Source organism: Harpia harpyja, chromosome 11, assembly GCF_026419915.1.
Source record: "Harpia harpyja isolate bHarHar1 chromosome 11, bHarHar1 primary haplotype, whole genome shotgun sequence".
NCBI classification, from domain to species: Eukaryota; Metazoa; Chordata; class Aves; order Accipitriformes; family Accipitridae; genus Harpia; species Harpia harpyja.
The window spans coordinates 36,006,355-36,019,221 of NC_068950.1; positions in this window are offsets into that span (position 1 = coordinate 36,006,355).

Genomic DNA, 12,867 nt, shown 5'->3' on the forward strand with positions numbered 1-12,867 from the left:
GTGCACCTTCAAGCAGGCCAGACTAAGAACAGAAAGAAAAAGTAATAACAACCAAGAGCTAGGGATAAACCTAAAGAGGCATAGCATGAAAACCCTACTGTGGGACAGAATGTCCAAGGGACTCTGAGAAGGCAGTGCTGTACACCTGACTTGCTGCTTCTCCTCAGCGGTGGCTCTGTATCCCAGCCTCAGTTGCTCCTACCCATTTTGGGATAAATCACAGTCCTTCTACATTAGGATGCATTTTCTCATTTTTTCCATGCTCTCTTGAATAATTTAGACAGCAGCCTTATTTTCTGCAGCTACCTCCTTACCTCCCCAGAACTGCTGCCCCTTTTTATCTGGCAGTGAAAGATAAGTCTCCTTCTTTGTGGCCAATGCAGCTACAGAAGAGGGGCAGCAGTGTGAGAACACTGGGACAAAGACAAATATGCTGCTCAAATATTTTTTTAAATCTTTTTAAATAATTACTATTGAATGAGGCTTGTAATTTTCCCAGCTTTATCCCTTTTTAGATTGGTTATATTGCCTGCAAATATATTTGACTGGAAAAACAATCAGGTTTCCTCCTCAGCAGAGCTACAAGGTGCCAGCTCTGCACAAGAGCTCCAAGAGAAAAAAGGCTCACTAATAGCAGAAATCCTGCTTTGGAGTTTGCAGAGGAGTCCCTTCTTTTAGTGTTACAAAGAGAAGCTCTGATCTACTTCTCAGGTGTCTCTTGGGAAGAGACAGTTATCAGTGCTATTGCCCACCATAAGGCTGAGCAGGGAGGTGGATTCATTTGCAGAGAAGTATACCTGGCAAGAAATAGCTCTTTTCCATATCAACTCAGACTGACATTTTATAAGGTTATTCTCAGTTTGGGTGACATTTCAGTTCTCTGCTCATTGTGGCAGACTAAATGAAAAGATGTAAACTTGGTAAATTTAGAGTTCATATTAAAAGAAAAAGAGTAGATTGAAATCAAGTCCAACAAGAACTCCTGTGAAATACTACTCCCTACCTCATTTGTGATATAGTATCTTCTCCATAAGGATTTCAAACATCAGTGGAGATGGTAGCTTTGCTGGGAAGCAGGCGATGTTCATGCCTAGAGACTGCAAGCTTCGCTGCACTGTGTGGCTACAGATATCAGATAGATAATGGGAAACTTTGAAGCAGAACCTGAATATGCCTGGAAAAATCAAAGCAAATTGCAAGTTATCAAGTTAGCAGGACTTTAACAGTCACTATATAGATGTTCTGACTCATTTTATTTTGTGTTTGCAAAGATCTGGGAATTTGCACACAGTGTTACCACATTTCACCTGGGAGATGGTAACTGCCACAGGGCAAAGAGCCTGTAGGACTGTGGATAGCAAAGAGCTATAGCCATTCCCACCTCCAGAGCACCAGAAACCATCTCCAAGTTGCCATGGAGGGAGAGCAACCTCTTTTACTTATACTGGCCCAAAATTTTCAACTCTGCTGCCACATATAGGGTCAGTAACTTGTTGTTGATAACAGTATTTTTTCACCCAAAGCTGTTCAATTCTGCTAGTGTTGGCTATTGTTAAAATGACTCAAGAGAAACACCAAATTCAGCTTAGTTAGTGAATTACAGCTTTAGCCCATGAGTGTCCCAGCACTGTATGGTTTCAGTGTGGACATGTGGACACATATTTAGCTAACGGTCGCAAGAGCATTCCAGACGCCTTTAGAAGGCCTTGAACAGAATAAACAAGAAGACAAAAAAAGAAAGATGCCAATTAGAAGAACACAGGTGCGCATTCCACGATAAAGGGAACTTGGCACAAAGAACCTCAATTCGGCAGTTTATCTTGACCAATTAGACTGAGACAAGTTTTGCATGTTTTAGTTAGTATAACCAATTATGTCTTATGTTTATGCGCGTGTACAGTGTTGATATAACCAATCATTAAGTGTAACTAGGCGTGTGGACAACGCGTGAATAATGTGTGTAACCAATAGTAAAATAGCTAAACGCATGTACGGATGTAACCAATGTATAAAAATGATGTCTGATGCTCTAGTAAAGGGTCTTCAACTATGATCATATTGATCTGTCGTTGAGTCCACTATTATGCTCCCGCAATTGGCGCCCGAACAGGGGCCCCCAAATTCTGCGCTACATTTGGAGAACAAACGGCAGGATAAGAGGAAGACGGGAGGATCCCGGCCGAAAGACCGGCTGCCCCGGCTGGTGTGCCCATAGAGGCAGATAAGACAGCGCTGTCATTTTTTCGCCCATTGAGGTGAGGACTCGCCCGTAAAGGAGGTGAGCGGTCGGGGGAGGAGATGGGGTCTACGCTTTCCAAAGAAGAAGAAGCGGTAGTTAAGCTCCTCCAGCATATACTCTCAAAGAGAGGCATAAAATATGATGAAGCTTGTTTAAAGCGGCTTTTACAATGGAGCAAGGACAGAAACCTTTTAATTAGTGTGGGTACAGCTTTTGAGCTTAGTACCTGGGAAGCTATCGGAACCTCCCTATGGGATGAAATTAGTGACGGGTCTAAAGAAGTTAAAGGTCTTGCAACTTTATGGAAAGTAATTAAGACAACTCTGCAAGAATTGAAAGCAGATCGTAAAGTGGCTGCATCTGCTTTTGCTGCTCTCTCTCCAACTGCAAGTGAAGGGGAAACGCGGGGAGAAAAACATAATGCAGTGAGAGAGACTTTTGGCTTCCCTGGAGCTTGTCCGCCTGCTCCTGTGCCCTTGACTTCTGCTCCACTCCCTGGGACTGCCGATATTAATCAGCCATCTGACAGTTCCCAAGCCTCCCTAACCGTACACTTAAAGGAAACCCTACAGAATCAGGAAGCGAGTAAAAATCCACCAATGAGAAAACAGCCCCCAGATATCGCCGCTCAACATGAACAAATTATACCTAGCATATACCCTCCGTTGCCTCTGTCTACGCCTGGATCGCCTCAAGAGCATGAAGAGGGGCCGGAGCTCACTTCGCAGCAGTTGCAGTCAGTAATAGAAAAGCTGGCACAGCTGGAGGCTGCTGTGAAGCGAGAAAAAACGCCAGCCGTATCCTTTGATGCACCCCTTTTTCACCCCCCCCGCCCTCTTCCTCCTCCCCCTCCTTCAAACCCTTTTTTACCTCTGCCCCCTCCTTGTCCTGCACCTATACCTCTGCCTTCTCCACCTCCTAGGGAACCGATCCCCACCTTTCCAGAAACAACGGACCCCCGGAATAGATGGCGGGGAATTATTCGCGATGCCTTAATTGAGGGAGAAATCATAGCAGCTCCCACAGCGTTTCCGGTTATTGCTGGGGCTGGGGGTGGACCTAATCAATGGGTTCCATTTGATTGGAAAATCATAAAAGAAGCAAAGGTTGCAATTGCTCAGTATGGTTTAAAATCTCCTTTTACGCAGGCAGTTTTGTCCCATATATTTTCTGGGTCAACCTTAACTCCACATGACTCGCGAATGCTTGCTAAAACCTTGTTGTCGCCATCACAACAGTTATATTTTTTTCATAGGTGGCAGGAACTCTGCGATGATGCAGAGGCAGGAAATAGGGGACGTCAACAAAATGATCCCTTATTTCAGTGTACTGCTCAAATGCTGATGGGTTCTGGACCATTTTCAAATGCCGCTTGGCAAGCTCAATTTGATACTCAAGTTTTAATGCAATCACAGGAATTGGCATTTAAAGCTCTCCAAAGCATACCCGAGCAAGGAAAGGTTTCTCCTTCCTATGTTAATATTTGGCAGGGAGAATCTGAACCATTTGCTCAGTTTATAGACAGACTGCATACTGCATTGGAATCTCACGCAGATCTTGAGAGTAACATGAAGGTTAAGTTGCTTGATCAGTTGGCGTTTGAAAATGCAAATGCGAAAACAAAGCGAGTATTGTGCACGTTACCTCGAGTTACTGTTAGTGAGATGTTAGAAGCTTGCGACCGTATGGGTGAACAAGGGAAAGCTGCTCTTGCTTCTGCATTTGCCGCAGCAGTGCGACCTCTGCTACAAACAAAAAGCAGGGGAAAGCCAGGAGGAAAGAAATGTTTTAATTGTGGAAAGCCAGGGCATTTTAAGGCGCAATGTAAAGTTTATGGTAAAGTCTCTGGTGAAACACCGTGCGATCGGTGTGGGAAAAGAGGCCACATGACTAAAGAATGTAAATTGAAGTATCATGTCAGCGGCAGAGTTTTGGGAAACTCCCAACTGAGCGCGAGATCCCCGCGCGCTACGACACAAACACAGGGTGTCTGGACAGCGTCCCCTCCACCACAGCAGGACTGCCAGAGTGGACGTGGCAACAGCAGTAGAAGTAACTTTGTTGGCTCTTTATGTTGTGGGAGTAGTTCAAAGGTTGGAACATGCAGTTCTAAAAGAATTAAATAATGTTGTCCTGTCGGGTCTTTTCCGTGAACTTTTGTCCTTGTTGAATCAACACAATGTAGCGTATTTTATTACACTCATTCGCAGTCATTCTGGACTACAAGGAGGCCTAGCGCAAGGAAACGAACAAGCCGACATGCTAGCAGCCCCAATGTGGACAGGACCACCGGTGAATAGTTTTGAACAAGCCCGACTATCACATGCCTTTTTCCACCAAAGTGCAAAGGTGCTTTCTCGTCAGTTTGCTATTTCATTAGCAGATGCACAAGGCATAGTACAATCTTGTCCTGATTGCCAACAGATTGGTTTTGGCATTGGCTTAGGAGTAAATCCTCGAGGCTTGTGGCCTCTTCAATTATGGCAAATAGATGTCACATATTGCTGAGTTTGGCAGGCTAAAGTATTTACATGTATCCATAGATACTTTTTCTTCGGTTATTTGGGCCACGCCATTGACAGGTGAATCAGCAAAACATGTGAGAAAACACCTAAGAGAATGTTTTGTGATTATGGGTGTTCCTCAAGCCATAAAAACAGATAACGGACCCGCGTACACTTCTCATACCTTGGCAGAGTTTTGTCAACAGTGGGGGGTTCGACACCACACAGGCATTTCACACTCTCCAACAGGTCAAGCTATTATCGAAAGGGCACATCAGGTAATTAAAGGACTGTTAGCTAACCAAAAAATGGGGGAAATAGGTCTCTCCCCACAAGAAAGAATTTGGAAAGTTTTTATGTACTCAATTTTTTGCGGTTGGCAGGCAACGCCGATAACCCTCCCATGGTAATTGATAGCAGTGCCTTGAGCAATGATTTATCAACAGTAGAAACAACAGGAATTAAAGTAATGTATAAGGATTTGAACACGGGACAGTGGATGGGCCCAGCAGAAGTACAAGTAACCGGTGGAGGATATATGTGTGTCATTACAGATTCTGGACCAAAGTGGGTACCAGCTCGCTGGGTAAAACCGTGGAAATCTTCTGCCACTGTGAATGGGGGGAACACCACAACAGACGACCCAGGGGATAAGGGAGACAACGAGAGCTAGTGGTCAACTTTGTCCCATTTGTCGTCACTGCAGTTTGTATATAATTGGTTGTTATCTTGTAGGTCACCTTGGCCAACATAACAGGTCAAGATTCTCTGTGCATTGCAACCGCATCACAAAGCCCATGAACCAATAGACAAGATGGCTATGACTCGTGCAGCGCGCTGGCCAGCGAGCGAGCGCATGCGTCATAGGCTCCCCATGTTGCAACCGAGGCGGATTTTGGCACCCACTGGCCACATGTGCTGAAATCCGTTCCTCTGCAAATGTATAAATACCGGGATTTTCCGAAGAGCATCGGGCTGGTGTACGGCAAGGCCATCGTTGCCTCCGTGGGGACGCCCACATAAAGCTGGCACCTACCGATTGCTGGGCTGACTTTGCGGCGCAAGATGGCACAAGAATCTACATATGGTCCATCTTCCTCACGGTCCTCAGATGGACGTAGTCATGGATACCGCCGCAAGCCAAAGAAAACATCTGGATGACCCTGGCTGACGTGACCGGACAAGATTGCTTATGCCTCCGTACAGCAACACCAAGCAATCCCTTTTTCACAGGTTTAATAGGGTGTTCCACTGGCATCAACGAAGTTTAAGAACTTATTGATGGAGACCCCTGTGCAGCAGGTCATGGACTCAATGGATGGGAATGCCTGGTTTCCACAGATTGGGCATTCACCCTCATTGCCACCCCAGGAATCACAAATTCTGGGGTCCCTGAATACAGATTGGTGTAGTATTATCTGATTTACTGTTAGATGTAGTTAGTATTAGACACACAACCTTACAAAATAGAGCTGCTCTTAAATCATTAGTTAAGATAGTTTTGATTTATCTTGTAGTGGTTTTTTTGTATTTTAATTTGTGTGCCTTGTATGTTGCAATGTGTTTAAAAATTAATTGATAGATCAAGTAAGGCTGTGTTAATTGACAGAAAACAAAAAAGGGGGAATTGTGGACACGTATTTAGCTAACGGTCGCAAGAGCATTCCAGACGCCTTTAGAAGGCCTTGAACAGAATAAACAAGAAGACAAAAAAAGAAAGATGCCAATTAGAAGAACACAGGTGCGCATTCCACGATAAAGGGAACTTGGCACAAAGAACCTCAATTCGGCAGTTTATCTTGACCAATTAGACTGAGACAAGTTTTGCATGTTTTAGTTAGTATAACCAATTATGTCTTATGTTTATGCGCGTGTACAGTGTTGATATAACCAATCATTAAGTGTAACTAGGCGTGTGGACAACGCGTGAATAATGTGTGTAACCAATAGTAAAATAGCTAAACGCATGTACGGATGTAACCAATGTATAAAAATGATGTCTGATGCTCTAGTAAAGGGTCTTCAACTATGATCATATTGATCTGTCGTTGAGTCCATTATTATGCTCCCGCATGGACATGCAGCTTGGTACCCACAAGTCTCAAAGCCACAAGCTCAGCAAATCTAAGGCAAGTTAAGACATATGCTACCTGCTTTTGCTGCCTTCTCTGCCAAGGGGTCGGGAAGATGCACCACAGTTTGAGAGAGCTGCCAGTTCCTCACCTGGGTTCAAAGGAAACAGCCCAGAAGCAGAGCAGTGCCTGAGACAGCTGAGGCCTGCTGGTCCCAGGACAGCATGGGGCTACTGAACATCAGTGGTATCTTTGTGGTATCCTCTCCCAGGATGAAAGCATGCTTTGTTCTGTCCACCAAGCTGGCGTGGAAGAGCATGGTCTACAAACAGCAGAAGCACTGAAGCCTGGTTTCTTAGGGATGCACTCGTGTGCATGTTGGTGCAGTGCTCTGATGTCTAACAAGATGCAAGCCCAGGTGAAGATTTCTCCACAGCAAAGCCACTCCCAGCAGCTTTTCCTCCCGTGAATCTCTGGTGGCCCATCCAGGTTGAGGACACTCCCGTTTCCCTCTCCCCTCAGGGAGGGCATTAGTAGTCTTCGCTCTCCACTGGCTGCCCACCTATTTCCACAACACATCTAAACCTTTTATCCTTGAAGAGTTCAGGACTTATGTCTGAACATCTTCTCATGTATACCTCCACTCGAACAGAAGTAAAGGGTAGTCTGCGAGAGTAGCTCAAATCCATGCAAGCACATTAAGACTCTCGACATCTAGGACTGTTGCAGTTCAGGGGAGATCATCTCAAACTTTTGTAGCATGTTTTGAAACTGAATTCATCATGGTATTTAATTCCCATCCATTGCTTCTTGTTACACATTTCTCTGCTGGGTTAAAGGACTCTTGCACCACACAGCATCTTCTGCCTGTGAAAGTAGGCATCTGTTCTCAAAGCAAGATGTATATACTTGAACCCTTGTTTTTCTGTCCCTTTTGTTACTTGCAAGATGACCCAGCTGCACAACACTTAACCAGGGGGCAAATCTTAAGTTTCAATCTAGCCTGTTATAAAGCAGGAGAAACAAAAGTATTTTGCTTTTCCTTTTGTTGTTTTTAATAGAATAGGCATGGTATTTCTAGGAAATGGTTATGCTAATATTTCAGGGCTAAGTCCCACAAAAAGTGAAGAAAAAAGCACCTCTTCAAACAGTATAATTGGTTTATTAACCACAGTAAAATAAGTAGTTCTTCCACATGACTTTTCCTTTTATTTTTTAATAGCTTTTCAAGTACATGTCTGCTTTTTACCCATGCAGCACACAGCAGAGAAGATAAGGAGCCATCTATGCTAGCTGTTAGGCAAATATGAAGTAATTACCAAAGCTAGTTTTGATTTAGCAGTGTTACAATTGGAACACAGTACTTTGGCCTATGTTTTACTACTAAAATGATTTCAAGCCTCGACTAGAGTTATTCCTCTCTTATCTGCCCACAGCCAAGCACCTAAATCTATATTTAAGCACCTACAATCTAGTCTAGTCTGATTTTCAGGACAGAGAGCATGTACCATTCCCTCTGCTCTTCAAGGAATTTGTACAAGCTCAGTTTCTCCGAAAATGATACTTCATGTTTAGGCGATTAAGCCCAGAGACACACTTATGCAATCACATTTGCCAGGATCAAGCTTCTGTGTCATTCTTTTGTTGTGAATGTCCCTTCTCCACTCCCCCCCTCCAAAAACATAAAAATTAAAAAAAAAAAAATGCTGTTTCTTTCAGGAAACCTTATGATTCATATGTAGCTTTATGGGTAGCGTGAGATATCTCTACCTCTAGGGACCATGTTTAAGTGTTCCATCTGGCAAAGCTGTTCACAGCAGGGGACAAGGAAAAGTTCTCAAAATGGACATTAAAAGTGCCCATATGGGTGTGAACGCCAGGCTGAAACCTGCTTTTCCTGTAGCCAGACCCATGAGGAGTACTCACACCTTCACACAGTGCCACCCCACTGCCCACTGGGACAGAGATCCTGAACTGTCTCTACTTAATGGAAAGCCCAGGTAACATGGGACCTGGAAAACGTCTGGTCTGCTGGAAACCAACAAACCAAACCTGCTGGAAACAAGCAGAAAAATGCTTGTGCCCACTGTACAAGCTGATCATTAGAGGCCGTTACTGCATACCACTGAACTCCCCCATCTACCCCAAACAGCTGTTCAGCAGCAGCAAAGTGACTTCTAGCAGTCCAGGTTGCTTTTCATCCTCAATGTCTCCTCACTTTTCTGCCGGACTCAGCAGGACCCATTAGAAATCCCTCCAACCCATTTCCTCTGGTGTCCTGCTTAGGAGAGGAAGGGGAAATGCAGACTGCGTGCTATCCCAAATGCTAGGCCCCTGGACAGCCACTGCAGACACAGGGGGCTGTGTCCAAGTAGTCTGACTTAAGTGTTACAACTTGGTATTGATTATTTACGTGGTGCCTATGCCATCATTGTCAATGCAATGTGGACAAGAAGGGTGAGATCTGATGATGTTACATGTGGTGTTTTGATGATATATTCTTATTAAAATGAACAGGGCTAAGCTGTCTCATGCCCTTGGCTTCCTCAGGATATTACCCAGATGAGTAACAGCCTCTCTGGCCAAAGTTCTGGATGCCGCAGGTTCATCCTATGACACTGTGCATGCTACAGCTATCTGCGCTGTCTAGAGGTTTAGACAAGCCCCAAGACTTTTTTTTATCCGTGTACAAATACTGTCTAAAGTAAAACTTTCACAAGCGAGGGTTGATATCCTCATCCTCCCCAGCTGGGTTCCTCAGATCTCAGAGGTGCTGCTGTACGAGTGATCAGCACCAAAGGAGGCTTTCAGAGTCTTCTGTTACATGCTTGTGCAGAAGTGGCTTTTTTAATCCTCCTACTGCTATGGGCTGGTTACAAGATAGTATAGTATGAGAATGTCTGTGAGTTTTAATGAATTTGGAAGTCATAGCACAATAAGGGTGTCTTGGGGAGGAAATCATCATAACTGCTAGGAACAGAAGTGGGAAGATGATTTTCCTTCTGAGTGGTGACATTTTCAAATGCAGCATCCCAGTTTCATTTCACTGCATTCCTGTTCTAATTAGGTATTTATTTTTGAATCAGAGCACAGTAATATCAGGCAGATTGCAAAGTCAAGCAAGAAGGACTTAGACGAGATGCTGGGGCTGCTGCTTCCAGCACAGAGAAGACATTAGCTGAGTTTCTAACAAGGTCAGTTATGGGTTACAGAAGCAGTCCAAGGACTGAAGGAAAAAAAGTCATCAGAAGCGAGCACAGTCACCAAAACAGCAGAACGTTTTGCCACAGCATGAGAAATCAAGGCCTTCCATAACATTATGTCCACCTATATGTAGCTACCAAAACCAGCACATCCACCCTGCTAGTTTAGGCTGGGACTGAGACCTTGCGTACAACTCAGCTCTTACTCCCCCCAGTGCATATAAGTGTGGAGAATCCTGGCACTACTGGAAGACTGCAAGATGAGTAAGACCCAAGGGAGGGAGACCATGAGTGCAGTGCTGGTCCTGGCCTCCAGCCCAGGATGCCTACAGCAAGTTGCCCTGAGACTGCCAGCTGTTACATATGCTCACCTGACAGCCACATGAACGGATGCTTACCTCACTCTGTCATTAGGGCATAGCCCAAAGCAATTGGTAGCTGGCCCTGTGGATATAAAATATTAAATGACAAAGGAGAGGTCTGTTCCAGTATGGCAACTCCCAGGTGGTACAGCTTCATTAAAGTTAATAAGAAAATAGCTGCTGGAGGATTACCCAAATGGCAGTGAAGCTTCTCCGAACACAGGCTGAAGAGTCATACAAGTTGAAGAATCCTGAAAATATGGATCCTCTTCCTCCCCCTCATGATTATTGTTCCGCGCAGGAGGATTTTAAATACATACCACCACTTGCTGAGTATGGAACAACCCTGTACCCCAGCAGCCAGCACCTGGACCCAACTGTTCTGCAAGAGAAGCCCTACAATCCAGGGCTTCTGCAAAGTCCCAAACTTCCTTCAAGTTTTCCATGAAAACACATGATTTGAGAGAACAAGTGCCAGTTACATCTAAGAAACAGCAGTCATGGAGCTGCTGGATTCACTTAGGATCCAATGAGTATCATCTGAACGCTGCTATCCCAGTTATCCTTGTTGCCGAGGGACCTGTGGCTGCCCCCAGCAGTGAGACAGCTTGGATGGGGGAAAGGCTCTGTGAGTTCAGAGATTGGAAGAGACCGGAGACCCTGGGGCAGTCAAAGTGTGGCCAGCATTGAGTGACTACACAGGTAGTGAGTCCTGCCCTATGGATGTCAGCAGCAGACACCATCAGCTGGTATCTCAAAGCATCAAAGTAAGGTGCCTCGTTGGAGCTGAATGGATTATGTTCCACTGAGACCTTCAAGAAATTTGCAGGCAGACCATGTTTTTGTTTCCCCACAGCCACCTCTACAGAAAGAGACACTGTCATGTAAGAGACCTCATTTGTTGTTGCTATGTTCTACATCCATGCAGACATGCAGTAGTCCCCCGCACACTGCTTGGCATTTCAGCTCTGACTCAGGGTCTTTTTTCAGCAGGGAGCTGAATGCCACACTCTTGCAGGCACTTGAGGTTTTCTTAACACTTATGAGTCATTTGTCCTTCCCTGACCTGCATGGGGGAGTCAGGATGACCAGGCTGCACTAGCAAAGCCATCAGCCTCCAGAAAGTAAAAGCTGCACACATTCAAGAGAAACACTCTTGCCTTCAGTTGTGAAACTCTCTGCTAGAATCAGCATCCTAGCCCACTTCCAAGAAAGCGATCAAGAAATGGATTTAATGTTATTAACCCATCTCATCCCTCTCTGATCCTGAGTGGATTCATGGTAATCTCCCAGAATGGACAGATTTTTAGCCCTTGGAAACAACAGCTTTTCCTTGGCTCCTTTTTCTCTCTTCCCAAGTTTTCTCTTACATTTTACAAGCTTTCACCGAGAGAGGAGGAATATCTCAGACCAGATCATGTCATGGTTGTTGTGAGCATTCACCCAGGACTGTCCAGCCTTATCATGGGCAGGCTTAAACCCAGGAGCCACCACTTAGACCAGCAAGCCCCCACCACCACCCCATGGCCCAACCCCACTGGGCTGCCAGTGGGGCTGCTGCCAGGGTAGGTCAGCCTTGACCCCTGCCTATACCTGGCCAAAGGCAGTATGCTTCACTGGCTGAGCCCAAGCCCTCTCCATGTCCCATCCCTGTGGCACTGGGACAGGAGCCATTATGCTCCACAAAGCCTTTTTTCCCCCCATCCAAGGCTTCTCCAAAGTCTGCAGGCATTGCATAGCACAGTGTCTCTCCCGTGTCAGCCTCTATCTGACCTGGTGACCAGCATCACAGCCTTTTGTTCGGTCCCGAAGGACATGGTGGCTGCAGAGAAGGAAAATAAAATCCTGGCAGTAGTACATCTCCCCTTCATCAGGAGAACTCGGGGATTTTGCTAAGAGACAAATGAGTCCCAGGCACCTGGCAGCCAGCCGAGCAGATGAGTCATTTGGGGAGCTGGGGCTAACAAGAGCTATATGCATATTTAATGCATCCCAGGGTTCCTGCCTGCTTTCAAATTGCGTGGGGATGTTTGTTGAAGCTCTGGGGATGCTGGAGCCTCATAGGCACGCTTCAGCCTCCTGAAGGGAGGAGAAGTTTGACTTAGATACTTATCTCAGTGCTTTCTGCTTCATAAACATCTCTGCTGTGCTCAGGCATTAAACTCTCCAGGCTGAGAGGCACTCAGATGGATGAAGACCAGGGGAATAGCTCAGTGTCTTGGAGAGAGACAGAAAGATGTTTCTGGTAGTGAATGATCTCCCTGTCTTCCCTTCCTATAGTGCTTCCAGAGTTACTAACGATGCAGTTGTCACAGCACAATCATGAGCTTTGTTTCCTTGGGTAAACCAGATTAAAAAGAAAAGAGGGAATAATTAAAAAAAAAAAAAAAAGACCTTTGAAATTCTTTTTTAAATTAAATGTGCTCATCTGCTTGAGATGAGCCTGCGGGTTGATCTTTCAGAAATAGTGCTTTCTGTTCCACAGGA